General features: G+C 44.6%; 1 protein-coding gene across 1 annotated transcript in view; it reads right to left on the bottom strand.

Annotated features, from left to right (window-relative positions):
• LOC124795202 (inhibitory POU protein-like) overlaps nucleotides 1-26,795 on the bottom strand; it is a 467,081-nt gene that overhangs the window by 109,015 nt on the left and 331,271 nt on the right. The gene's annotated exons all lie outside the window — the stretch shown is intronic.

The following is a 26,795-nucleotide window of genomic DNA, read 5'->3' as shown; positions in this document are numbered from 1 at the left end:
ATATTTCTGAATTTGAGTACGCATGTCTACACCACATTCTTTGGTGCATCAGTGTACATACACACAGGGTTGGACAAAAATATGCAAACTTAATAAATCATAATTAATCGCATCGTAAATGGGCTTACAGCATCAGTACTATACATATATCTTTGTGGTGGCAGGGAACAAAAAAACATCACAATCAAGGACAGCATCGTGTAGAAAAGCTAGCGTGGCACTGCGCATTGGTTGGAACAAGATGGATTTTACACCATTTGTAGCACGAATAATACTTAAATCGGAGACAACTTTTCTAACATGCTACACAACTAGCTGGTGGGGAAAAATTAATATTTTCGACCAATTTTACGTACATCGGCTTTCAACTAGACTGTACTTTTCTTTGGTTGAGCTCTTCAACCATGTCAAAGGGAGTTTTGTACATTTCACTTGCGAGATGACTCCACATAGAAAAATCCAGAGGATTGTGTTGTATGCCAGCGTACAGGAACTGCTCGAGCTGTACACCTCGGACTACAATGGCGCGTTATGTGCCGTCATATATGTCATATATCAGAAGCAAAATATGACAGTGTGCTGTTATACATCTACCACAGTCGAAAATGTTACACAATTGGAAGGGCCTCAAACAATACGGGAAGATCCGTTGCTGAAACCGAAGGTAGCCTCGTCCTTCTGTTCAAAGAATGTGTGTCCCAGTGAGACGATCACTCATCGCTGCTGTTGCGGTTTGATACCACAGAGGTATAATAAGGCGAGTTATCATGACATCACAAACTTTTAAGCCGACTTCTGCCATGCTAGCTGTATCAAATATTAGCTTCTGGTGGAAATGCCGAAAGGCCGTTATTAGTCATTTACTGGTGTACTGACCATTCTGACTGAAGACTAAACTGCAAAGGAATCACATTTAATTCGTAAGTGCCTTAGCTAAGGCGATATTTTTTTTATATATTCATGAATTTTGGCTGCGCTGTTTACTTTTATTGAAGTGGTTTTATTTCTGTCATTTGACTTCAGATTTCCTATCCATCCAACCCGAAATGTTCTCTGGGAGAACAATGTGAGAAGGAAAGGTTTCAAACCGACCAAACATAGCAAAATATTTCTCAGCATTTTCGGGAAGAGGACATAGTCCAAACATCAGTTTCGTCAGTCCGTATTAAGAAAAATTGTGAAATACGAAACCAGCCGTCTCATGTAACATACTTTTCTTCTTGGTTATTCGAAACTTACAACAGAAGTTACACTGACGAGGCGAAATACGTCGTATTACTGGACCAAATACGCGTTTAAGATCAGAAAAAAACGTCTGAAAAAGTCTTCCTGGCGCTGTGTTATTCAAATAGTATTCTATTAAAAATATTCTGTTTAAAACAGCAGTTGTGTACACGCTACAGCAACTAGGAACAAGAAGCAGTCGTTAACAGAAGTCTGCTAATGTTTTGGGGCATCTAACATGGCGGCTCCAGCTTCAAAGCAACGTATAGCGGAAATCTGTAGTGCCATTTCCCCTTATTATACCTCCATGTTTGATACTTCCAATTATAGACACTCTGACTGTCCTCATTATCTGTGACTTAACCTGTGTTGTTTACGCCATGATGTACGTTCTTTCCGAAATAAATAAATCTGTGCTACATTGGAATTTCAGTGGTGTGTGTCCATAATATTTTGGGGCCGAAACGTGTATAAATTGCGATTTACTGCATGATTTCAACAAGTAACGGATTACTTCACGCTGCAGGAAACGACGTCGGACCGCATCACAAGGTAAGTTTATTCTATACCATCGCAAGAGAATGTTTACGGCGTGATTTATGAACTTTGCTTTGCATTGTAAGATTGTAAGGTTCCGCACAGAGCAGCAAATAAATCAACAAAAGTTTAATTCGTTTTACATTTAAGCATATGCTCTCTGTCAGACGTCTAAGATATTTACATATGCACTCAAACAGTTCTAATACAGCCGTCTTTAGACATGTTGCCACACAGAACACCGGCGAGCGAACTTCAAAAGAAAGCGAGCTACGCTAAGAACTTACGTTCCTCAGTTTTGCACTACAGTATGCCCGTTCGACGATTTCTAGCACTACAGGGAACGTTTTCAAGACACAGCATAGAAGCTCGTTTCTTTGAGTGACGTTATTAACATTTTTCTCGGTAACAATGAATATGACGTAGACCTGCCGAACTACGAGGAAAATACACTCCTGGAAATTGAAATAAGAACACCGTGAATTCATTGTCCCAGGAAGGGGAAACTTTATTGACACATTCCTGGGGTCAGATACATCACATGATCACACTGACAGAACCACAGGCACATAGACACAGGCAACAGAGCATGCACAATGTCGGCACTAGTACAGTGTATATCCACCTTTCGCAGCAATGCAGGCTGCTATTCTCCCATGGAGACGATCGTAGAGATGCTGGATGTAGTCCTGTGGAACGGCTTGCCATGCCATTTCCACCTGGCGCCTCAGTTGGACCAGCGTTCGTGCTGGACGTGCAGACCGCGTGAGACGCCGCTTCATCCAGTCCCAAACATGCTCAATGGGGGACAGATCCGGAGATCTTGCTGGCCAGGGTAGTTGACTTACACCTTCTAGAGCACGTTGGGTGGCACGGGATACATGCGGACGTGCATTGTCCTGTTGGAACAGCAAGTTCCCTTGCCGGTCTAGGAATGGTAGAACGATGGGTTCGATGACGGTTTGGATGTACCGTGCACTATTCAGTGTCCCCTCGACGATCACCAGTGGTGTACGGCCAGTGTAGGAGATCGCTCCCCACACCATGATGCCGGGTGTTGGCCCTGTGTGCCTCGGTCGTATGCAGTCCTGATTGTGGCGCTCACCCGCACGGCGCCAAACACGCATACGACCATCATTGGCACCAAGGCAGAAGCGACTATCATCGCTGAAGACGACACGTCTCCATTCGTCCCTCCATTCACGCCTGTCGCGACACCACTGGAGGCGGGCTGCACGATGTTGGGGCGTGAGCGGAAGACGGCCTAACGGTGTGCGGGACCGTATCCCAGCTTCATGGAGACGGTTGCGAATGGTCCTCGCCGACACCCCAGCAGCAACAGTGTCCCTAATTTGCTGGGAAGTGGCGGTGCGGTCCCCTACGACACTGCGTAGGATCCTACGGTCTTGGCGTGCATCCGTGCGTCGCTGCGGTCCGGTCCCAGGTCGACGGGCACGTGCACCTTCCGCCGACCACTGGCGACAACATCGATGTACTGTGGAGACCTCACGCCCCACGTGTTGAGCAATTCGACGGTACGTCCACCCGGCCTCCCGCATGCCCACTATACGCCCTCGCTCAAAGTCCGTCAACTGCACATACGGTTCACGTCCACGCTGTCGCGGCATGCTACCAGTGTTAAAGACTGCGATGGAGCTCCGTATGCCACGGCAAACTGGCTGACACTGACGGCGGCGGTGCACAAATGCTGCGCAGCTAGAGCCATTCGACGGCCAACACCGCGGTTCCTGGTGTGTCCTCTGTGCCGTGCGTGTGATCATTGCTTGTACAGCCCTCTCGCAGTGTCCGGAGCAAGTATGGTGGGTCTGACACACCGGTGTCAATGTGTTCTTTTTTCCATTTCCAGGAGTGTATTTGTACACCCGCGTTAGTCATTGACTATTAAGTATAAAAGACACTGTACATTTTCTGTATAATTAGCTTCATTCTCACGGATTCTTACAACCGATTTTGTTGAAGGAGACACAAAAATTTTCTCAAAATCAGTTAATCCCAGACGGTGTTATAATTCATTTTCAATGTTTTCTGCTGTAATTTCGTTTCATTGTAAGAGATTCACTGTGCCGTACCCGCTTCTAAATTCAGCTTGTTCCTTTGCTTGATTAAAATCCAACATTTTCTTTCAATTTGGCTGACGATAAGTTTAGTGAATATCTTGTATATTATCACATCACAAGCACTGTTTCCTCAAAGATGAGGATAATTGCTATTCTTAATTTCTGGGAGATGATCATGGTGGCGGTAAACAAACTGCTAATAATGTCTGACGGAGTAAGTGACGTCTAATTTAGCCAAGCTTTGAAAATAATTGTATGTCTGAAATCCACCGTTTCGGGGCAACGGACATAAGCGACAAGCGCTCGGTGGTTTGTCCTGTAAGTGAACGTATCTAAATGTGTGTAGTAGTGCGGTCTTGTCCGCCTAATATCTAAACAAATTAGCAGCCATACGATAATTTAGCGTAGCTGACTTTAGAGTCAAGCTTTACTCATGCACGTATCATAAAAAAACTCGTGACCACTGTAACCAACCATGGATAGGAATTTAAAGATTCAGTGTACAGCTGAAACTTTTATCTTCAGCTGATTTAATTAGTGAGTTCTCCCTTTAGCGTTGCAGGTATTATCTGGAGCATATTACTTTAAAAGCACAAACTTCCATACTCTAATCGCTGATTGGCTGTCTTTTGTTTGCCGATGTTCCGCAACGGTGCATTTCGGATTTACAATTATTGGAATATTTCGCTCTGTTAGGCGTCCCCTCCTCCGTTCTGACTTTATAAGGTTCATCTCTCCCATTTTGAATAAACACACGGAATCCTAAGAAAAGACAAATTTTTGGAATGATTGTATGACTGCATGCTGGAATACACGCAGCTGCATATTTAATCGTGACCACCGACTACCTAACACTACTGTGGGGAAGAAGATCTCCAGCATGCGTCTCTGTGTTAGGAGCTTTCTTAAGCTGCAATACTGCCTCAAGACTACCGCTGAAACCTGTCGTTGTAAAAGAAAAAAATTATCAAAATTGTTGTCAGATAAAGTGCTGTTGTTGTGATCGGCATACCGAAGAATGGACTCATGTTACTGTTCAAGCTACTCTATCCTGTGCAAGTCTCTTTATTTCTGGAAAACTACAGCAACCTACATCAATATAAACCTGCTTACTATGTTCATCCGTTGGTCTCACTCTTCAATTTTTACACCCACACTTAATTCGATTACCAAATTGGTTATTCGCTGATGCCTCAAGGAGTGTCCTATGAATCGGTCTCTTCTTCGAATAATGCTGTACCATTTTTTTTTTCGTCTTGTCATTAGCTGTTAGAGCTACTCATTTGGTCTTCATTACTCTTCCGTAGCACCATACTTGAAAATCTTCTATTCTTGTCTGAGATATTTATCGCCTAAGTTTTACTTGCGTACATGGTTACTCTAAACATAAATGCCACCAGAAAGGACTTATTGTCACCTAATTTACAGCCAATGTTAACAAATTTCTTATTCAGAAATACTTTCTTACTATCGCCAATCTGTATTTTACATCTTCTCTATTTCGCCATCGTCGGTAATTTTCCTGCCAAATAACAAAACTCATCGACTACTTTTAGTGTTTCGTTTCCGAACCTAATTCCCTCAACATACCTTGATTTAATTAGAAAACATTCCATTAGCATTGTTTCACTTTTATTGATGATTATCCCAAAATCTTTTTTGAAGAAACTACCCATTCTGTTGAATTACTCTGCCCTCTGATAGAATTACAATGTCATTGCCAAAACTTAAAAGTTGTTACTTGTTCTTTCTGAACTTTAATTCTTTCTCCAAATTTTTGTTTGCTTTCCTTTAGGGCTCGCTCAATGTACAGACTGAGTAATATCGAATGTAGACTACTGCACTACCTCACTGCCTTGTTAATCACTGCTTCCCTTTCATGCCCAGCGACTATTATAACTGTAGTCTACGTTCTGTAGAAGCTGTAAACAGCTTTTTGTTCTCTGTTTGTTATCCAAAAATGGGTTGAAATTGCTCTGAGCACTATGGGACTTAACAGTAGAGGTCATCAGTCTCCTAGAACTTAGAACTACTTAAACCTAACTAACCGAAGGATATCACACACATCCATGCCCGAGGCAGGATTCGAACCTGCGACCGTAGCGGTCGCGTGGTTCCAGACTGAAGCGCCTAGAACCGCTCGACCACACCGGCCGGCGTTTGTGATCCCTGCAGTTTTCAGAAGTTTAAAAATTGTATTTCAGTCAACATTATCAAAACCTTATAAAAAGAATAAAAAAGATTTTGCAATTACGACCATCCTCAGAGCAACAATTACGTCATGTTTCTCAGGATTACTTGTTATGAGATCGTCATTCTCGCGGTGGTGTGCAGATAGTGACAAATCGATCAAACTGAAATTAAGATTATGTCTCCGTACCCAGCAAGGCTACGACTCAGCAGCAGTCGAGGACTGGAGTCCACCATCAGCATAACCTATTTCCTTAACAGTTACGATTTTTGGTTGCATTTCTTATAAGAAGTTCCGTCTCAAGTACTCGACCGTATCAGTCATATTATGACTTTCGTCTCGGTTAATACTGTTATTGCAGAGACGAATCGCGTCTTTTGTTACAGAGACTCAGTAGTCGATGCGAAAGAGAGGACCTTCGTTTTCCCAAAGTTGATCTTGTGCCCTTCCATATGGTTGAAGGCCACTATCGCTGATCTCTCCAGATTTCCATACTTGATGTGACGCTTATTTTCTGTGTAACGCTGAGCTGCTGTGACGATTGTCTGGCCATCGTAATTTTCGCCACGCTCACAATATTATTCTCTCTTCCGAATTTGGCCAACTACCTCGCACAGACCTCGTAGAACTTCATGCTTCTTGTTCATTCTTTCCCTTTCCTCCCAGGACCTATTCATTCTTTTACTTCTTTTCTTTCTCTGCTCTTCATAAATGTAATACATGGACCTCCGTTTCAATGGTTATTCTTAAAATAATTTTATGCTGTCGAGTTTGCTTCTCAATTCTTCTGTGTTTTAAATCATCTCTAGTGTAGTATCAGTTAGTTGTTCATCTCTTTTGACTTGAGTGATGTAAAGTATTTGAAGTTGTATTTGCCCAGACAGTTTTCGTCCATCGTTACTAGCCGTCCATAATATTTCAACCCTTGTTGGGTTCGTGATTCTTTCTTTACATGCATGTCTGAAAGAACAGACACTGTTGGCGATGCACAGCTGAACGAAATACTTCGTAGTTAATTCACTGACTGCAGATTCCTTAACATCAGCTATGTTAGGTATAAATCTACTACAAAACAGCTACGTATGAAAATTTGTGCCGGATCAGGACTCGAATCCGTAATTTCCGCTTATCGCCGGCGGTCGCCTCAACCATTCATCTATCCTTGCACGCTCCCCGGACCGACACAGACTCCCGTGTGTCACACTTCCTACATCGTAAATCGTAGTCCACTGCAAGTAAAGTTGTGAGCATTAGGTTACGAATCTAGTAGACTATGATAAAAGGTGCAGACAGTGTAACACATGGAAGTTTGGGTCAGTTCATGGAGAGGAAATTCGTGTTCGAATCCTAGTCTGGCACGAATTTTCGTGTGACACTCTTCGGTAGTAGATCTGTACCTAATGCAGCCGGTGTTAAGCAGTCAGTGAATTAATTTAGGCTTGATCTTGTCGATATACCTCTAGAACTCCTCGTTATTCTTCTTCTTCCAAGTTCTATTTGCAGTTCTCAGGGGTCCCAGAATTTTTTCGGGGATCTTCGTTCTGACCATTTCAATTTTTTACGTCTGCTCCGGATTTTTCTTTCAAAGAGAAATAAAATGTTCCAAAGAATGGAGTCCTCCTGGTTGTACAACTGAATTACAGTTGCTTATTTTACCCTAGTAGAACATCGCTCGTTTGTTGTGCATGTTCTTCGTTATTGCCGAATGTTAAAACCATTTTAAATGTCCACCAGAGGCTGTCAAATCCTTTATACAGATGAAATTTATTGCATCATGTATTATATGCTCCGTATTAGTATGTAAGCAAGATCCAATTTTCTAGATCTTCCTTTGACTACTTCTTCACCCATTCCACTGGCTTGGACTCCTTTAAAGTATTTGAATTTATCTGCCCTTTTACACTTTCCGTGCTTTACATCCAAGTATTTCTCGTCATGATGTCTGTGTTCCATGTATTAAGTCTTTTCATATGGGACTTAGAAATACGTTTTTCCAGCGATTTCATACGAGACGTCCGTCTTTATATGCACTGTAACAGTTCTGATACTAAATGTAACTGGGTTTTCTCTTTTGATGCAAGTCAATTTTCAGGATGAGCATTCTAAAGCATTATGTCAGGGTGAAAATAATAGATAAATTAATTTTTCTCTCTTAACAACATGTGGGCAGGGTGGGTTCTTCCTTGGCTCGGGTATGAGGTAGAATGAAACAGAATTTTTACATAAGATAACTTTTATTGAAAGTTTCGTACGACTGTATCTTACTGGATGTTCTGGTTCGGAGAACGGCAGCTGTGTCGTTTGCGTAGCCTTCTGCTGCGGCAGCGGCGGCGGCGGCGGCATCTGATTACGCGTAGCGGTGTGTATCTCGTGTCGCCATCTCGCCCAGCTGACTGGAGACGCGCAGCGCGAGGTGGCCCTTTTAATTATTGCGAGCGAAGTCGTGCATCGAATGGTGATACCTTGGATGTGGCGTCCCAGTGTTTCTCTTCTCTAAGCGGCCGCGTGTGTTGTGCGTCGGCCAGCGGAGCGGCGCGGCGGGGGAAGGCCAGTGTCCTGGACTCGAACAACGGACTCCCGCTTGCCAGTCTTCGGTTGTCAGATCTCCATCCCAGCTCACAAGTGACTGCTGATGTGAGGCCGTCTCCTTCCCGTCCTCACGAGTCACCCGGGTACGTAAAAATCAGACTTCATATACCTTTTAACTTCTGTCTTCTGGCGCCGAGGCTGCTGCTTGCTATTCCATTGCAGCGGCGGACTTGGTGCGTCTGTGCATGATGTAGTCTCTTCTTGCATGATGGTCTTCAGCACCGAAACTGACTGAAAACTACTGCTACGCTTCTTCATTTCTTCGTCTTCTTCGTCTCCGTCTCCGTCCTCGTCTTCGTCTGTCGGGCCCACTGCGTCTCACGTATTTATTCACTTCAGTTTACTGGAGGTGAACGACTTCACGTTCATTGCCTCTTCTGTCACGTTGAAAAGCTTCTCGAAGAATCTTCTTAACGTCGGTCATTGGCTATTGCAATGTAGGCGAGGGCTTTGATCACCTGTGACGACTGAGAAACACGTGAGCCGGTCATTGCCTCTTCTGTCACGTTGGAAAGCTTCTCGAAGAATCTACTAAACGTCGGTCATTGGCTCTTGGAACGTAGGCGAGGGCCTTTGCTCACATGCGACAACTGAGAAACACGTCAGCCGGTCGGGCGATGCCCTGACGGCTGAATCGACAGCGCCCGCTTATGTGGAACTTGCTGACTTCACCGTCATTGTCTCTGCTGTTCTGCCCGCTGTTTGCCAGTATGTAGCTCTCCAAACTAAACCAAGTTTTTCATTTATATTCTAATTTATACTTCACTTTGATTTCACTAATTTTTTTACTTAAGTACCACTCAACAGCAGCAGGTAATTTCAAGTTCAGGTTGTTTTTCAGTGGACGCAGCTAATGTTTAACTTATCGCGGTGGTCAGCATACCGGCTTAGTGCCACAAAGTACACTATTGGCCATTAAAATTGCTACACCATGAATATGACGTGCTACAGGAGCGAAATTTAACCGACAGGAAGAAGATGCTGTGATATGCAAATGATTAGCTTTTCAGAGCATTCACACAAGGTTGGCGCCGGTGGCGACACCTACAACGTGCTGACATGAGGAAAGTTTCCAACCGATTTCTCATACACAAACAGTAGTTGACCACCGTTGCCTGGTGAAACGTTGTTTTGATGCCTCGTGTAAGGAGGAGAAATGCGTACCATCACGTTTCCGACTTTGATAAAGGTCGGATTGAAGCCTACAGCGATTGCGGTTTATCGTATCGTGACATTGCTGCTCGCGTTGGTCGAGATCCAATGACTGTTAGCAGAATATGGAATCGGTGGGTTCAGGAGGGTAATACGGAACGCCGTGCTGGATCCCAGCGGCCTCGTATCACTAACAGTGATGGCTGTAACGGATCGTGCAGCCACGTCTCGATCCCTGAGTCAACCGATGGGGACGTTTGCAAGACAACAACCATCTGCACGAACAGTTCGACGTCATCTGCAGCAGCATGGTTTATCAGCTAGGAGACCATGGGTGCGGTTACCCTTGACGCTGTATCACAGACATGAGCGCCTGCGATGGTGTACTCAACGACGAACCTGGCTGCACGAATGGCAAAACGTCATTTTTCCGGATGAATCTAGGTTCTGTTTACAGCATCATGATGGTCGCATCCGTGTTTGGCGACATCGCGGTCAACGCACTCTGGAAGCGTGTATTCATCATCGCCATACTGGCGTATCACCCGGCGTGATGGTATGGGGTGCCATTGGTTACACGTCACGGTCACCTCTTGTTCTCATTGACGGCACTTTAAACAGTGGACGTTACATTTCAGATGTGTTACGACCCGTGGCTCTACCCTTCATTCGATCCCTGCGAAACCCTACATTTCAGCAGGATAATGCACGACCGCATGTTGCAGGTACTGTACGGGCCTTTCTGGATCCAGAATATGTTCGACTGCTGCCCTGGCCAGCACATTCTCCAGATCTTTCACCAACTGAAAACGTCTGGTCAATGGTGGCCGAGCAACTGGCTCGTCACAATACGCCAGTCACTACTCTGGATGAACTTTGATATCGTGTTGAAGCTGCATGGGCAGCTGTACCTATACACACCATCCAAGCTCTGTTTGACTCAATGACTAGTTGTATGAAGGCCGTTATTACTGCCAGAGGTGGTTGTTCTGGGTACTGATTTCTCAAGATCTATGCATCCACATTGCGTGAAAATGTCATCACATGTCAGTTCTAGGATAATCTATTTGTCCAATGAACACCCACTTATCATCTGCATTTCTTGTCGGTGTAGCAATTTTAATGGCCAGTAGTGTATTTACGTAACATGTGCCCGAAGAGGTCTCTCCGCAGCACAGTTTTTTCTCGACTGCGATTTGACGACGTGAACACCAAGGAGATTTGATGCGAGGTGTACCTGTTGACAAGCACGTCGGCAGTGACGCGAGGTTCGGAGAAGGAAGCGACGGGAGTGTGGGAGGGTCGGGTCGGTCGCGTTTAAAGCGCGTCCCTCGCCGTGGCGTGGCGGCGCCGGGCGGCGGCAGGTCCCGGCGGGTGTCCGCCTGCTGAAATATACATCAGCCGCGCGCCCCGCTCACCAGCGCGACAATTAGCGACTCGCGGACAGCTGCGACGTAGCGCCCGCCGGTCGCGCCGGCCTCACGGCCCACATCCACCGGCAGCTCCGGCACGCTCTACGCAACGCTCTCGTCGAAAGTTGTTCGGTCGTGTCTACCCACCATTGTAGCCACAGTAATCTGAGGTTCAGCACGCTAATGATAAAGCGAGCAAGGCCCCTAGCAGAAATGTTTTAAGGAGACCTGATGTGTAATAGGAACGTCACTACGAGGGTGAGTCAAATGAAAACTTTACATTTGTACACTACTGGCCATTAAAATTGCTACACCAACCAGAAATGCAGATGAAAACAGGTATTCATTGGACAAATATATTATACTACAACTGACATGTGATTACATTTTCACGCAGTTTGGGTCCATATATCCTGAGAAATCAGTACCCAGAACAACCACCTCTGGCCGTAATAACGGCCTTCATACGCCTGGGCATTGAGTCAAACAGAGCTCGGATGACGTGTGCAGGTATAGCTGCCCATGAAGGTTCAACACGATACCACAGTTCATCAAGAGTAGTGACTGGCGTATTATGACGAGCCAGTTGCTCGGCCACCATTGACTAGACGTTTTCACTTGGGGAGAGATCTGGAGAATGTGCTGGCAAGAAAGGACCGAACAGTACCTGCAACTGGCGGTCGTGCATTATACTGCTGAAATGTAGGGTTCGCAGGGATCGAATGAAGGGTAGAGCCACGGGTCATCACATCTGAAATGTAACGTCCACTGTTCAAAGTGCCGTCAATGCGAACAAGAGATGACCGAGACATGTAACCAATGGCACCCCATACCATCATGCCGGGTGATACGTCAGAATGGCGATGACGAATACACGCTTCCAATGTGCGTTCACCGCGATGTCGCCAAACACGGATGCTACCATCATGATGCTGTAAACAGAACCCGGATTCATCCGAAAAAATGACGTTTAGCCATTTGTGCACCCAGGTTCGTCGTTGAGTACACCACGCAGGCGCTCCTGTCTGTGATGCAGCGTCAAGGGTAACCGCACCCATGATCTCCGAGCTGATAACCCATGCTGCTGCAAACGTCGTCGAACTGTTCGTGCAGATGGTTTTTGTTTTGCAAACGTCCACATCTGTTGACTCAGGGATCGAGATGTGGCTGCACGATCCGTTACAGGCATGTGGATAAGATACCTGTCAACTCGATTGCTAGTGATACGAGGCCGCTGGGATCCAGCACGGCCTCCCGTATTACCCTCCTGAACCCACCGATTCCATATTCTGCTAACAGTCATTGTATCTCGACCAACGCGAGCAGCAATGTCGCGATACGATGAACCGCAATCGCGTTAGGCTACAATCCGACTTTTATCAAAGTCGGAAAAGTGATGGTACGCATTTCTCCTCCTTACATGAGGCATCACAACAACGTTTCTCCAGGCATCGCCGGTCAACTGGTGTTTGTGTATGAGATCGGTTGAAAACTATCCTCATGTCAGCACGTTGTAGGTGTCGCTACCGGCGCCAACCTTGTGTGAATACTCTGAAAAGCTAATCATTTGCATGTCACAACATCTTCTTCCTGTCGGTTAAATTTCACGTCTGTAGCACGTCATCTTCGTGGTGTAGCAATTTTAATGGCCAGTAGTGTAATAACAAATCGAAATTTCGCGCCGTTATCCTGTAAGTTGGTAAGCGTAATATAAACAGCATGCAAAATAGCCTGTAGGTGGCAGCGTAGTATAGATGCACACATACCGTCGCAGTATCAGTACTAAGATGACCACCCCTCTTGCGACTTGCACCAGGAAAGAATAGCGTTCTGTTATTCGGTTTCTGCGTAGTGAATGTGTGAAACCTATTAAAATTCATCGACGATTGAAGGTTCAGTACGGTGATGCAGGTTTGTCACAGCAGTAAGTCTACATATGGAGTAGGAAGTTCGCAAATAGTAGAACTTCAGTAGAAGATGCTCCTCATCCAGATCAGGCACAAGGAGTTGTGACTCCACAGAACATTGCAGCAGTTGAAGCTATAGTGAAGGAAAAACGCCGACTGTCACAGAATGACATTGCAGCATGTTTACAGATTAGTCTTGGGTCAGCACACCACATTGTGCATGATGTGCTCCAGTTTCACAAAGTGCCTGCAAAATGGCCGCCACGGCAGCTGACTCCTGAAATGAGAGAACGACGTGTTGATGTTTGTGAAGAACTTCTTTGGCGCTTTGAACGAGAAGTGATGGCTTCCTTGAAAGAGCCGTTACTGGGGACGAAACCTGGGTTCACTTCCACCAAACGGAAACGAAGAAAGCGAGCAAGGAATGGCGCCATTCCTCATCACCAAAACAAAAGAAGTTTCGAACAGAACCATCAGCAGGGAATGTTATGCTGACTCTCTTTTGGGACGGAAAAGGCGTCATCTTGGAACATTACATGGCTAGAGGGACAATTGTCGCCAGTGCATCATACACAGATCTCCTAAAAAATCATCTGCGGTCTGAAATCAAATCAAAGCGACGTGGATTGCTATCAGCAGGTGTCCTTTTGCAACATGATAATGCAAGACCCCACACTGCCCGTACAATATTTAGAGAGTATTTGAAGATAGTCAAACTCGAATAGCTCCTGATAAAATAAAACATTGTTCATGCTACTTTCATGTAATAAAAAATTAGTTTAAAGGACATCATTTTCAGTTTATTGCTCTACAATTTTTTATTCCACTACTGTAATATCGGCTTTACATCACCGTAAGGCTTGAATACTCTATGTCACGTCACGGCACAGATGTGAGTACACCCTTACAGGGAAGCGCTAGAAGACCGCAGCCCAGACCATTGACGCAAGTAATATAATAACTAAACTTGTGGTATTTACGTACCGGTAGAGATTATTTGCATCAGGCTATATCGTAACACAGTACGAATTCTTCTACGCAGCTTGATGTAATTAAATTTATGCTATTTAAAACTTCTAATGTATTTTGCCGTCTCAGAAGCATTTTCATTTTTCTGGTATAACCATTTTCGATCGAAACTGATTATCTTCAGATGTCCGCAGCTAGTGGTCTCGCGGTTGCGTTCTCGTTTCCCGAGCCCGGGGTACCAGATTCGATCCCCGGCGGGGTCAGGGATTTTCACCTGCCTCGGGATGACTGGATGTTTGTGTTGTCCTCATCATTTCATCATTATTCATGAAAGTGGCGAGATTGGGCTGAACAAAGGTTGGGAATTTGTAAGGACTCTGATAACCACGCAGTTGAGCGCCCCACAAACCAAACATCATCATCATCATCATCACCTTCAAATGTTTGAAGTGTCGTAAGCAAGGCGTCGCGTCTGTGTGGAGCTACACATCGGTTCACTGTATTCTGATCACCTTCAGACCTATCAGAATACAATACTCTGATGTTAGTTCCATATGGAAAAAAAGACGCCTTGCTCATCCACTCACGTAGATCTGAGGAGACCAGCTTCGATGTTAACTACTGATACCACAAAAATACATGTGCAACTTAGAAGGCAAAATAAGCTATAAATTTTAAATAGCAACGCTGTTACTAAATTTCTTGTGACGAATATATCGGCAGCAGTGAATTTTATGTCACATGAAGATGATCGTTCGGTGGAAACGTTATTTCATCAGCAACTTTTTTTCAAATGTGTAGTTCGAGTTCGAGTCTAGGTCCGGCACACAGTTTTAATCTGCCAAGAAGTTTCAATACAATGATCGTCTAAACATGGCACGTGTCTGAATTGACTACGTGGTGCTTAAGTACCTCCGTGGCCTACAAGATCTTCAGATCTGTCCTGAATAGAACACGTAGAGCCAGCTCGGACATCAACCCTATCCCAGTGTCAATATCCAGGATATCGAGAACCAGTTACAACAGTCGTGCGACAGCTTGGCTCAGGAGAGATTAGAACGGCTGTCTGACATCGTTCCAAACCGAATCAATTCATGCATCCCGGCTAGAGGGTTTACAATGTCATACTCATAAGTGGGTTCATAGTGGCAAGTTCTCTGTAAATGTGACACTATCTCGTAATCACTGAAGTAACATTACGAGCCCTATCCTTCTCCACCTTCTGGGTGCTTTCCTGTCAGGCAGAGACGATAAGCCTAACTTGATAGTACGGTTGACGGCGATTCCCAGTTGTAATCATGTGATCTCACACTCTTTTATTAAAGCACCTCTTCTCATTCTGAGCATTCAGTGCCTGCGCAGTACCTGCAGATAAAGAGAAGCAAGTTTTAACTGCGTGTTCTGACTTTTTTAAAAAAAAGAGAGAAGATTAAAACAACTTTGAGAAGTTGCAGCCGTAACAATTTTAACGTTAATAGTATCTCCTTTGAGACACCATCTGCGGCAAGTTCTGTCGCTTGTTCCGGGAACGCTATTAGAATGCTTAACGCGTAAGTGGGACATTATGTGTAATAAAGCCGAGAAGTTGTTAAACGAATGACAGAGCGGAGTGGTGTCGCGTCGCGGGAGAGCGCGGCCTGCAAGTCGTTTGCCGGTCATTATAAGTTGGGGCTGCGCGCCGCATTAAATATTTAGCGCGCGCTTGTTCGGATGTTATCGTGTGATTTACGCCCGGCGTTGGAGAGAGCACGGAACTCACGTGCCGCGCGCCGCCGAGGTGTGTCGCCACGCTTAACACTACCACCCACTCTTCCAGTGGCGCAGGTAATGCGCGCCGTTTGTACTCCACCTGGCGCGGCGTTTAGCTGTAGCGAGTAAAAATACGGCGTTCGTGAACCCGTCACTGTGAAGTAAGGAATGGCAATTATAATTACTGAGGATTACATTCGTGATGTCATACCCTCAAGAGACGGCAATAAAACTTCAGAATTAACTGACCTGGAGAGAATGAGGCATTTAGGGATAAAATTAACGCAGAAAAGTCTGCAGTTAATGAGTGTGCAAATTTGTACAAAAGTGTTCTTTGTGAAGGATGATAAACGTGTGTAAACAGTAATTACGTCGCTTCCCAAACGTGAGTGTCGTAGCGGATTGAGCGACAGGGGCTCGTTGGGAATGAATTAGCCGACTGGTTAATGCGACAGGGTGTCTTGGCCTATGTATTCTGATTTGCAAATCAGGATAAAGGCTGGACGGTAGCTTGAGATAATCTCCCCAACCAGTGCGTTACAATTCCTAGTCAATTTCCTAAAATGGCTTCTCTTTTGCTACTCTCATTGGTTGGGTTTCGTACTCATAAAGAGACCAAGTCTTCATACAGAGACGACAATGTGATGGCATTGTTCCGTCTATACTGAATGTTATTGTTAACTGGTACTGTACCCACTCTACGACAAACATCTCTGACTCTCTTACTATATTTCTCTACTATTCTCAGACCTTGCCACTCTGTGCCACTCTGTCGAGGAGTGCCGTATTCCCGAGTTTTGTTCAGCCTTTCCCCTTCATCCCAGTCTGACATGATGTGATGCTGAAAGTCTGTTGCCTTCTCATAGGCTCTAATTTGCAGTGAACACATAGCGTGTTGTGGGGCGATCACTCTGTTGTATAAATAATTCAAAAGCGAAGCTCGGTTAAACTGTTTACTAGATGACCGATTTCAACACACTAAAGGTGCCATCATCGGATCTGTGAAGATATAACATGACAGGTTTGAGGGAGGGCTTGCATGAGTTACACTATACACATTACTATTAGTACAGCACCACGTACCTGAATGTAACTTAACATGCATAAATCATTTGGGTATAACGGTATATGAGGCAGACCAGCTGACATAAAATCATTGTCGCGGAAATAAAAATTAAAAAATTGTTTTTTAATTTTTTAATTTTTATTTCTGCGACGATGATTTTATGTCAGCTGGTCTGTCTCATGTATCGATATATCCAAATGATTTATGCATGTTAAGTTACATTCAGCTATCTGGTGCCGTACTAATAGTAATGTATATCGTGTAACTTATGTAAGCCCTCCCTCAAACCTGTCATGTTATATCTTCACAGATCCGATGATGGCACCTTTAGTGTCATCTAGCAAACAGTGTTTAAGCGATCTTGGCTCTAATTTGTACTCGGTCTTATTAACTTTCCCTAGGCTGGGTAGAGGGGAGTCCGTCCGTGCACCGCGGGTCCAGCCTGTCACTGGCTACCCAAAACGTATATAATGAGGAGACAAAACTCATAGGATACATCCTAATATCCTTTCAGACATTTTTCCCGCCGTAGTGTAGCAATCGTCGTGGCAGGTCCCCTGCAGAAATATTGCGATATGCTGCCTCTACAGCCGCCCATAATGGCTAAAGTGTTGCCGATGCTGATTGTTGAGCACAAATTAACCTCTCAGTTATGTCCCGTGACTGTTAGATGCGATTCATGTCGGGTGATCTGGGTAGTCAAACGATTCGCTCGAACTGTCCAGAATTTTCCTCAAACCAATCTCGAACAATTGTGGCCCGGTGACAGGGAACATTGTCACTCACAAAAGTTCCATCGCACGAGGCAGCAAATGGTCTCCAAGTACCCAGAATGAGATTTTCACTCTGCAGCGGAGTGTGCGCTGATATGAAGTTTGGAAGGAGACGACGTACTGGCGGAAGTAAAGCTGTGAGGACGGGCCGTGAGTCGTGCTTGGGTAGCTCGGTTGGTAGAGCACTTGCCCGCGAAAGGCAAAGGTCCCGAGTTCGAGTCTCGGTCCGGCACACAGTTTTAATCTTCCAGGAAGTTTCAGTGTCCAAGTAGTTTACTGTAACTATTTTCAGTCAATAATCTGTTCAGTTTGACTAGAGGACCCAGTCAGTTCCACGTGAACACAGACCACATCATAATGGAGCCACCACCAGCTTGCGCAGTGCCTTTGCTCCACGGCTTCGTAGGGTCTGCACCACACTCGAACCCCGCCATCAACTCTGACCAACTGAAATCGGGACTCGCAGGACCAGGCCACGGTTTTCCAGTCGTACTGGGTTCAACTGATACGGTCACGATCCCGTGAGAGTCGGTGCAGACGATGTCTTTCTGTTAGCAAAGGCACTCCCGTCGGTGATCTGCTACCATAGCCCGTTAACGCCAGATTTCACAACACTGTCCTAACGGATACGTTCCTCGTACGTTCCACCTTGATCTCTGCGGTTATATCACGCAATGTTGCTTGTCTGTTAGCACTGACAACTCTACGCAAACGCCGCTGCTGTCGGTCGTTAAGTGAAGACCATTGCGTTGAACATGATGAGAGGTAGTACCTGCTATTTCGTATTCTTGACACTTTGGAACTAAGAATATTGATTTTCCTAACGTTTCCCGGAAAGGAATGTCCCATGCGTCTAGCTCCATCATTCAGTGTTCAGAGTCCGTTAATTCCTTTCGTGGGGCCACAGTCACATCGGAAACCTTCCCACACGTATCACTTGAGTACAGATTACAGTTCCTCCAGTGCACTGCCCTTTTATCCCTTCTGTACACGATACTGCCGCCATATGTACACGTGCATATCGCTATCCCACGACTTTTGTCACCTCATTGTAGGTTCCCTTTCCAGAATACTTTTCTCTGTTCTCTTCTAGTCCTGTACTCACAATTACTTCGGAAAACATTCAGTTCCCTTATGTTGACCTAGATGTGTATTGATTACTCTTGGCAGGGATGTAATGCTGCTGTGTTCACGTACTATCCGCTGGTCGCCGCCACCCTATCGCCGGATGTGTACTCGCCGTCGTGTGACGCCTAACACCCTGCCAGTTCTCGCTACCGCACTGTGTCTGACTTACACGGCTTAGCCTCTTTTTCCTCGTAAAGACGACAGCTATTTACAACGGACCACAGTGGCGTTAGGGAATTCGAGACAAACAATTTGATATTGAGCGCTTAGGCTCCATCCAACAGGGAAACAACCTCAAACTGGCCTATAGAAACCATCTAATCTACAGTGCACAAGCGTCACGAGCATTTTGCCCCCGCCTCTTAAGCCACCGGCTTCATCTGTCATAACCGTTTGAGCTGAATTCATTTTCTCGTTAAAATCACTCTTAAATGTTGGACACGCCGTTCTTGAACTTACAAAATGTAAAATTGACATTTGTCTACTTCTGCCTCAAAATTTTCTGAGTTTTAACAGTGTAAAATGAATAATTAAATGGTGTTCTTTCTTTGGCCTCCTTACTATAAGACGTTTGTTCTTGCTAGGATTAAGTTTACATAACACAGTACACGCCTATAGTTTTGAATAACGTTTAACCAGTATTCTTTCTTTCATTACCGTCACGCGAACGTTAAAATTCCAATTGTTAAGGAAACAAAAAATTTCGAAGACCTGACCGACTAAACCGGTTGCATTTAAGTGGAGCTTAGGTGTCTTTGTAAGCCATTTTGAGGTTGTTTCCTGGCTTGATAGACCAGAAGTGTTCCTTATAAAATTTTTGGTATCGGCTTCCATTATATAAGTTTGATACAATGATCGTTTACACTATGTAGAGATATTTTTCCCAGGCCATAGCTAGTCGATTCCTAGTTGTATTAAAAAGTTACTGATTATCGCCAATAGTCCGATTTCCGTTATAGCCAAGCCGTTTTAGGAACTTGAACGCTTTCACATGCAGCAATACACCTGTAAGGTGACGCTGGCAAGTGCCTGGAAACTTTACGTCCCACGGTGGTCCTTCCAGACCCGCTGCGAAAGACTTTCTTTGAAAACAGAGTTTCTAAACGTATCCCAAAGAAAAAAGCAGATCACATTTTTTACACCCTTCTGGAGAAGTCCACATGCAATCCCACGGTAGCACTGTCGCTTTACAGGCCACATAGAACAACAGTTGATGTGGAATGTCATAGCAGTATTCTTGAGTTCTGAACCTTCATTATTTTAGGGAAGGTTGCCGGTTTACAGTGAGCTAACTGTTTAAGCACCTTGTTGCTCGTTCGTCGCAAGGACTTCATTGACTTCATTAATAAACATTACTATCGAAAGTACGACTGAAACCAACCCTGTCTCTCTCTCTCTCTCTCTCTCTCTCTCTCTCTCTCTCTCTCTCTCTCTCTTTCGCTCATTCTCTCACGAGCACACACACACACACACACACACACACACATTTATGTATCTGTTCGTTTGTGTCTATATATGACTTTTATTTACATAGCATTATAACCTCCCCGTCGCTCCTTGGTTCAAATGGTTCAAATGGCTCTCAGCGCTATGGGACTCAACTACTGAGGTCATCAGTCCCTTAGAACTTAGAACTACTTAAACCTAACCAACCTAAGGACATCACTCACATCCATGCCCGAGGCAGGATTCGAACCTGCGACCGTGGCGGTCGCGCGGTTCCAGATTGAAGGGCCTAGAACCGCTCGGCCACTCCGACCGGCCCGTCGCTCCTTAATTTATGTTAGAAGTTTGATCATAATCATAGTGATTCATGGAGAAGCCACAGTTAATTACGCAGGCAAGTACGAAAAGAAGCTGATGTTGTGTCGCGCTCAGGAAATGATGCTGTAGGGCAGGCGGCCATTTTAGTAAGTGCAGACGACACCAGGAAAGGATTTTACACACCCAGAAATTTTGAAAAGTTGAATGACGTTGCAAATAAAATACGATTTCCTTATGTTTTTTGGAGCAGAGGATATGAAAATGAAGCTTAAACTTACTGACTGATGCTCAATTTTGAGCTACAGAAGCTCACTGCGTACATCTTACAAGAAAAGACGAAAAAGTATAAAATTTCTTAATTGTGTCTATTTGCAACACATCTTCGGAACTGTGTGGCCCGGATGTTCCTCTTTTCTATCCACTAATAATTATTTAGCATGGCTCCATCAGTGCTCGCCACATTCACCCTTCAAACCACCAGAATTTAGAGAACGAAATCTTGGTCGATTGCAAAAAGTACATTTTTAGTAACAACTCTTGCTATTAGTCTACACTAAGACTCGTATTAGGCAGAACGGAAAATAAATAACACCTATTAGTATGGTTTCTATGTTGCCTTCAATTCATAGTCAGTCCAAAAGCATTGCGACAAATTTTTCCATTCATCCACGCAATAAGAACACATAGTACAGTATACTTACGTTTTTTTGGTGTGATTCGTTATCTTTCAGTTAAAATTCAAACAAATATCCCTAGTTCCTCTGAGCTAATATCATATCACTGAAAATATAACAGTAGTTGTCTGTATTCTTAACAAATACATACACAAGACGTTGTTGTACGTGGGTGTTAATAGATAATTTCCAAGAATATTACAGCTTTCTCATGAAAGCTCTCCCAGAAGTGCCAAAACTCGACCACTTCATTATAACAATCTGCAGGAAATGAAGACATATATCTATCCACAACGCTGCTGATCTCGTAATGAACACGTGATAACCGTCTGTGCTGTCACGTGGTAATTCCACGCTGTGAGAGTGCACGATATGCTCAGAAGAGGTGCCAACTATTTATGCGTAGATATTTAGCGATAACAGTACTTACAGGTAATGTACGAAGTTCGAAAAATAGAGCTAATATACTAATTTTAATGCAGTTTAGAATCTACTAACACCAAATTAATAATGTTTAACTTATTACATTTCGATAACTCTTTGTGCGGTGAAGAACATTATACTTTAAACGTTTGGCTCCATACAATTTCGAGTAGCAAATGTGACAGTAAAGTAACGCGAACGATATTTTTTTTCTGCTACCACAGTCTTTTATTTTTAAAAGTCAGTGTTACCCCATTCAGAGCAGTTTTCTTGAGCAGCTTCCAGTCTTCATCACACTGCAGAAAAACGTCAGCTGAAACGCACAGCTACGCACCTTTGAATGCTACTAACTGTAACAAAGTGACGTCATTTTAAGTTGTTCTTAATCTTCAGAAACAGGTAATAGTTACTCGGTGTTCGGAAAATGGAAGTTGGAGAACCGCAGAAAGATTTCGATATTGTTGTTATTATCAGTAACTAGTTGATTGAAAATGGCAGGGTGGCAGGGAGCATTGTCATTGTGGAGCATAACATTGAGTTCCGTCTGAAACAGATCGTATCTTTCTCGGCCTTCAAGGATTTATTTATAATTACAGGATTCGAGAAAAATATGGAAATACCAAAAACACAACACATCACCATGGTTAACACGGCGTAGGAAAACCGTAGCTATTCAAAAGAGCTACCAACTATCTCGGAATCGATAAATGCAGCTCTGGTACGGTTTTCAAGGGACTGTTATACCACTATTTGTACTAAATGATGGCATGTTCAGGTAACGGTGACGGAGGTGGTCACCCACCGTTCTCCCAAAGTAGAACACAATGGCTCAATAATATTAAGATCTGGTAGTCGTTGTGACCAGGAGGATTGCCACAGTTCATCCTCGCGCTCGGAAAACTAGTTCTAGAAGATGCGAGCTTTGTCAACAGGAGCCCTGTAGTCTTGGAACACAACAATCCATCGAAGAATAAACATGGGCTGGAGCTGATCAATCAAAATCGTCAGATAATCGTTGACAGTAATGCGACCTCACACAACAAGCACGAGGCCCATAGAGTACCACCATATGGCTCCCCAAATTAGCACCGAACCCCCACTGTGTTCCACTGTTGGGACATACACTTCGCCAGATGTTGCAAACAGTGTGAAACAAGATTCGTCCAACCAAATGACATTGCTCCATACTCCACGTTTTGTTTCTTCGACTCCACGTTTTCCTGTTACGGGCTTTGCACCACTGATGAGTAGTTTTGGAATTCCAGCTCGTCCTCCATTTTCCTACTTATGGACCTCACTTCGTGATGTTTTGGTGCTGACAGGCACGAGAGCGACATCCAGTTCTACAGTGATTTTTACAACTGTCGTCCTCTTATTTTTCGTCATAATCCTCTTCTGTGACTGTCTGTCACAATCACTCGACAAATACTGTCGACTGGAGGATGATGGTTTTTTTCCGTAGGAGGTATAAATCTTTGGTATGGTGCCGCTTGAAACACCAAACACTTCGGTCGCCACTATATGAGCACAAACAATTTCCTGCAGTTCGAATTGACTTATCTCTGTCATAACGTACTCACAACTATATAGAACACTCTTCTGATGACGACTAACTCTTGTAAGTATTTAGGAGATTTCACGGATGCTGCTCCTGATAAAATACAACGGTGTGACCTGCAGGCTTGGCTATCATCTGCATTTATGGTCAGATTTTCATTTCTCGCGGTATTTCCATATTTTTGTCTAACCGCTGTACTTGTAAACATGTTTCTCTTATTCGAGGAGTATGGGTTATTTTAGATTCAATCGAGAATTCTGCAAACACATTCCTCGCATTGTCGCCTGTTGAGTTGTGAGATATTTTCGCAAACACCTTGGAACAGCTCTATCTCGTCTCCAAATTTCTATTAAAAATCTGGTGACAGTAATATTGAGGTTACATTCCCAATAGACCAGTTAGCGGGAATATAAATGTACGAGCCAATCAGTAGAGCCATTCACTCGTTATATGCGGTTGGCGCTTAATAATGAATCGCGCCTCGTAGGAATATTGCAAACATGCTGCAGGACAAAGGAAAAATCGTACTATTGGTCATAGCATAGTTACATGTGTCAATGTAGCTCCGACAATAACTAGTTAAATGAATATAAGCACCTACTATACCAGAAAAATAAATAAATAGAAGCGGAGCCAATTGCGTGGACGTGACAGATGTTTTTCGGACTAGGGAGATAAAAAATATTTTGGAAGGAATGTGGATTACAAGGTAACGAAATACCGGGTGATCAAAAAGTCAGTATAAATTTGAAAACTGAATAAATAACGGAATAATGTAGATAGAGAGGTACAAATTGACACACATGCTTGGAATGACATGGGGTTTTATTAGAACCAAAAAAATACAATCATTCAAAAAATGTCCGACAGATGGTGCTTCATCTGATCAGAATAGCAATAATTAGCATAACAAAGTAAGACAAAGCAAAGATAATGTTCTTTACAGGAAATGCTCAACATGTCCACCATCATTCCTCAACAATAGCTGTAGTCGAGGAATAATGTTGTGAACAGCACTGTAAAGCATGTCCGAAGTTATGGTGAGGCATTGGTGTCAGATGTTGCCTTTCATCATCTCTAGAGATGTCGGTCGATCACGATACAATTGCGACGTCAGATAACCCCAAAGCACGGACTGAGGTCTGGGGACCTGGGAGGCCAAGCATGACGAATGTGGCGGCTGAGCGCACGATCATCACCAAACGACGCGCTTAAGAGATCTTTCACGCGACTAGCAGTATGGGGTGGAGCGACATCTCGCATAAACATCGTACGTTCCAGCAGGTGATTATGAGCCAGGCTGGGGACGATGCAATTCTGTAACATATCGGCGTACATCTCACCCGTCACGGTAGCAGTTTTGCTGTCCAGCGCCATCTGTCGGACATTTTGTGAACTTTGTTTTTTTTTTTTTGTTCTAATAAATACCCATGTCATTCCAAGCATGTGTGTCAATTTTTACCTCTCTATCTACATTATTCCGTGGTTCATTAAGTTTTCAAATTTATACTGACTTTTTGATCACCCTGTATATGCTGAAACATAGCACTAAATATACTGCAGAAACCAAGAGCTGAGGTTGATCCACAGTGGAACTAAATCTGTTTTACCATGTTGAAACCACTGGATTGGAAAGTGTGATAGAACTGATGAGCTACGAAAATAATTCTGGAATATAGCGATTTGTAAGTGGAATTTCGTGAGGATTGTGTTGTGCCAAAACTGAAAACAGATTTAAAGGAACTAACAGCACTAAATGAAATACGGTTTTTACTTCAGTTGTAACTTTAGTATGGGGAACGATCATGACAGGCCTATCTCCATGAGTTTTTTCAGCACATTGAAAAAAAATGCTTCCAGAAAAGGTACTACAGATTGGACTTCTTTATATTAATTAAATTTTACTGCACAGTTGGACGAATAAATGTGAATTAGCATACGTTATGTTGTGATTAACATACAAATATACACAGTTGACCATCGCGCTGCGGTTACAATAGTGAAGTTCCTTATAACGTCCAGTAGATTTGCCGCAGCACATTCCAAGACACGCATGGACCACGCGACTATATCTAAAATACAGTCAGTGAAGTACCTTATAACGTCCAGTAGATTTGCCGCAGCACATTCCAAGATACGCATGGACCACGCGACTGTATCTAAAATATAGTCAACAGGGCTTGTGTCACATCACCTGGATAAGCCAGGTAACGACTCTCACGTCCTACGTGTGTTCTTCGCACTAGTGTGACATGATGGCAAGGTTAGTTGCCTTAATGAAAGTTCATAATTCAAGCAATGTGCTGTAGGTGAACGAACCGTCGTATATCGTCTACCAATGGGTTCCGTACTAGCAACGAGATCACATCAGACTTCTGTATTATTCCCCTGTAAAGTCGGTAGTACATTCTTCCCTTTTATAACGCGTGTGCACTTTGCAGGCAGAGGTACTACCAACAACTTTGATTCACTGGTGTCCGCATTACGCAGGGCACTCTAAATATACACTCCTGGAAATGGAAAAAAGAACACATTGATACCGGTGTGTCAGACCCACCATACTTGCTCCGGACACTGCGAGAGGGCTGTACAAGCAATGATCACACGCACGGCACAGCGGACACACCAGGAACCGCGCTGTTGGCCGTCGAATGGCGCTAGCTGCGCAGCATTTGTGCACCGCCGCCGTCAGTGTCAGCCAGTTTGCCGTGGCATACGGAGCTCCATCGCAGTCTTTAACACTGGTAGCATGCCGCGACAGCGTGGACGTGAACCGTATGTGCAGTTGACGGACTTTGAGCGAGGGCGTATAGTGGGCATGCGGGAGGCCGGGTGGACGTACCGCCGAATTGCTCAACACGTGGGACGTGAGGTCTCCACAGTACATCGATGTTGTCGCCAGTGGTCGGCGGAAGGTGCACGTGCCCGTCGACCTAGGACCGGACCGCAGCGACACACGGATGCACGCCAAGACCGTAGGATCCTACGCAGTGCCGTAGGGGACCGCACCGCCACTTCCCAGCAAATTAGGGACACTGTTGCTCCTGGGGTATCGGCGAGGACCATTCGCAACCGTCTCCATGAAGCTGGGCTACGGTCCCGCACACCGTTAGGCCGTCTTCCGCTCACGCCCCAACATCGTGCAGCCCGCCTCCAGCGGTGTCGCGACAGGCGTGGATGGAGGGACGAATGGAGACGTGTCGTCTTCAGCGATGAGAGTCGCTTCTGCCTTGGTGCCAATGATGGTCGTATGCGTGTTTGGCGCCGTGCAGGTGAGCGCCACAATCAGGACTGCATACGACCGAGGCACACAGGGCCAACACCCGGCATCATGGTGTGGGGAGCGATCTCCTACACTGGCCGTACACCACTGGTGATCGTCGAGGGGACACTGAATAGTGCACGGTACATCCAAACCGTCATCGAACCCATCGTTCTACCATTCCTAGACCGGCAAGGGAACTTGCTGTTCCAACAGGACAATGCAAGTCCGCATGTATCCCGTGCCACCCAACGTGCTCTAGAAGGTGTAAGTCAACTACCCTGGCCAGCAAGATCTCCGGATCTGTCCCCCATTGAGCATGTTTGGGACTGGATGAAG

Source organism: Schistocerca piceifrons, chromosome 4 (assembly GCF_021461385.2).
Source record: "Schistocerca piceifrons isolate TAMUIC-IGC-003096 chromosome 4, iqSchPice1.1, whole genome shotgun sequence".
Classification (NCBI taxonomy): Eukaryota; Metazoa; Arthropoda; class Insecta; order Orthoptera; family Acrididae; genus Schistocerca; species Schistocerca piceifrons.
Note: the sequence above shows the minus strand (reverse complement) of the source record. Positions and strands in the feature narration are given on the sequence as shown.